Source organism: Phascolarctos cinereus, unplaced genomic scaffold (genome assembly GCF_003287225.1).
Source record: "Phascolarctos cinereus isolate Bilbo 61053 unplaced genomic scaffold, phaCin_HiC Scaffold_7;HRSCAF=346, whole genome shotgun sequence".
Classification (NCBI taxonomy): Eukaryota; Metazoa; Chordata; class Mammalia; order Diprotodontia; family Phascolarctidae; genus Phascolarctos; species Phascolarctos cinereus.
In genome coordinates this window covers 107,392,666-107,395,933 of record NW_027556180.1, presented here as the reverse complement: position 1 = coordinate 107,395,933, position 3,268 = coordinate 107,392,666, and the positions used below count along the sequence as shown (strand labels likewise).

Genomic DNA, 3,268 nt, shown 5'->3' with positions numbered 1-3,268 from the left:
AAAGGTAAAGTTTTCCATGCTCCCTTATTTTCTTATGATATCACACTTTATGTCTAAATAATTTCTCCATTTTGACCTTATAATGTTATATGAGGTTAGATAGTGGTCTATGCTTAGTTTCTTCCAAACTGCCTTGAGGTTTTCCCAGAATTTTTGTAGAATGATGATTTCTTACCCCCAAAACTTGGATCTTTGTGTTCATCAAACATTTCTTATTATAGTCATTTACTACTGTGTATTGTTTACCTAATCTGTTCTTTTGATCTGCCACACTATTTCTTATTCAGTACCAGATTTCATTTCTATTATTACTGCTTTGCAACCTACTTTGAAATTTGGTACTAGTTGGCCTCCTTCCTTCACATTTTTTTTAATTGATTCCCTTGATATTCTTAAACTTTTGTTCTTCCAGACTAATTATAAAATTATAAAATAGATAATCTGTATAATCTTATTTTTAAAAAAAGAAAACCAAATTACTGGTACTAAAAATAAAAAGCATGAATGTTCTACCAATGTAGATAAAATTATAGTAATTAATTATTAGGATATTTTTGTCCAATTCAGTGCCAATAAAATTGACAGTTTAAGTGAAATAGATAAATACTTTTAAAAATATGAATTGCCTAGATGAAGAAATAAAATATTTAAATGATCCTATCTTACAAAAAGAAATTGAACAACTGATCAATGTGCTCACTAAGAAAAAATCTCTAGGACAGGATGGATTCACAAGTAAATTCTAAAAAATATTTAAGGAACAATTAATTCTATACTATCTCTTTTTTAAAAATAAGATTACACAATGGCTTATCTATTTTATAATTTTGTCATGACACTAGATCCTAGTTTTATCATTTTAATTTTCAAAATTTTCAATTTTATTAATATCTCCTTTGATTTTTAGGATTTCCATTTAATTGGTGATTTTTAATTAGTTCATTTTATAATGTTGTTGTTTGTTGCATGTCGATATAATTAATCTACTATTTCTCTCTTCTATTGATGTACATTTTTAGAGATTAAAATTTTCTTCTAAGTACTGCTTTAACTGCATCCCAAAATTTTGGTGTGTTTTCTCACAGTTTTCATAATCTTTACTGAAATTTTTGATTGTTTTTATGATTTGTTCTTTGACCCACACATTCTTTTTTTATGTAAACTTTATTTATATTCCTTTTTTTCCTTCAGAAAACTAGGGACCTTTTTAATGGCCAATCTGGTCAGAATAATTCATGAAAGCATCAATTCAGTGCCTCACAGTTAGGTATGTTTGACCATCCAAAGCACTGGATACGCATTCAGCAGTGAAGTGTCCCATTCAGCAGCTCCCCAAAATGCCTATAGTTAAAAATTAACATGACAAAATGACACATTTTTTAAGATTACTGATGGACTCTGACACAAGACAAAATAGAGTTTCTCTCTATATTTTGTTATACTTACAAGCAGCTCCAATCCTGAGTATTTGAGGTAACATCTAAACATACAAAAATGTCTGTACATTTTTCTCCACTTTGTTGTAAAGAGCTGTCAGTATACCGTTTTATCCCTTTATTCTTGAAACATGGTATTTGTTGCTTCCTGACTTGTGAGTGTATTCTTGTTTAACTGATGAATGATCAGACAGTTTGTCAGACCTGTAATGTAATCCTGAATGTAACGACCCAGAAGTTCCTTGCTGCAAGTTGATGTTGTACTAACTAGCAGATATTGGAGTCTTTTGTTTCTGTGAATATACTTTTTTCTGTCCTTGTTTGTCCTTGATGCTGAGGCAATTCTGTGTGATGCCAAACTATATGAGGTACTTGGCATTTCTGTTGTTAGTCTTGCCTAATTACCAGGCATATGACTATCTTGAACAGAAATATTTCCTGAATTCAGAGGTATTGGTGCAGGAATTGCTGATAGAGATGGTTTTCCAAAGCTTGCATTTGTAGTCACACCAGTCACACTATCTACTAAAATGGAATTCCACATCAGAGATGAACCAAGAAGAGGTGTCTCAGACACTTGTCCACCCACTTTAGGTTTTTTAACCACCTGATTAGCACTCCAGTTTCATATCTTTTTCAATCTTTAGGAGTTATCTCCAAAATTTGTAGAAACTCTTGAGTTAATTCATCTAGTAATTCTAAATTAACTGATGGATCTACAAATTCCCACCAATGTTTTCCTTCAGTAGATACAGGAATCTCCCAGTTGGACCATTTGTAGTCAAAATGAATGTGTACACATGCTATCACTGTTAACTTATATTGAAGGCAGAAGGTAGTAAGATGTAGACTGTAATTAGCCATGAAATAAGATGTCTGTGCCAAATTCTTGTGCCAATCTCTCACTAACTGGGTACATTTCACCACATCTATTTATGGATGTTCAATGGAGATCTCAAAACCCAGAGTTTGTAGCATTATAGTTTCTAGTATAACCAGTTCTTGGGTCTGCTGAAGGCATACTTCTCACTTTGTGTCCATAGTAGCTCTTGATGAAGACAGGCATATGTGATTTTGATGACATGTTCAAGTTTTCTTGGCTATTCTTCAACTTTTTCAGTCGAGAATATTGCAGTAGGTGCTATTATATTTCTGTTAAACTTGGAGAAAGAGTGGTGCATATAAAATCTGTGCATGTAAACAACTGCAGTATTTATTGTAAACTGAGAGACATTGAGATACTGCCCTATATCTTGGATAAAGTTTGCCACTACCTGGAGATGCAAGGGCTCTTTCTCCGCTTCCACAAAAACAGTCCAGTGTGTTCTCCAGCTATTTCTGGCTGAAGAACCAGCAGGAAGAAGCCCCATAGCCTGACACCATGACTCTTCTTCCTCCTCCAGCTTCCCTTAACCCACCTTTTTCCCACTTCCTCTCCTCCCCACCAAGGCCACACAGTCTTGCCTCATTCTGCTTTGCTTGCCATCCCACTCATTCTTTAGGATCAGATTGTTTAGTTTCCAATTAATTTTTAATCTACATTTCCATACCCCCTTATTGAAGTCATTTTTATTGCATTATGGTCTGAAAAGAACTCATTTAATATTTCTGCTTTTTTGCATATTTATGAGTTTTATGCCTTGATAGGTGGCCAGTTTTTGTGAAGGTACCATATACAGCTGAAGAAATGCATACTCTTTTCTTTACTCATTTAATTTTCTTCAGCGGTCTATCATATCTAACTTTTCTAAAATTTTGTTCATGTCCTTATCTTCTATTTATTTATTTTATTGTTAGGTTATCTAGTTCTGTGAGAAGAAATTTTGGATCCT

General features: G+C 33.1%; 1 pseudogene; it reads right to left on the bottom strand.

Annotated features, from left to right (window-relative positions):
- Positions 1-1,546: 1,546 nt before the first annotated feature.
- Positions 1,547-2,819, bottom strand: LOC110212467 (cyclin-T2 pseudogene; annotated as a pseudogene).
- Between the last annotated feature and the right edge of the window lie 449 nt (positions 2,820-3,268).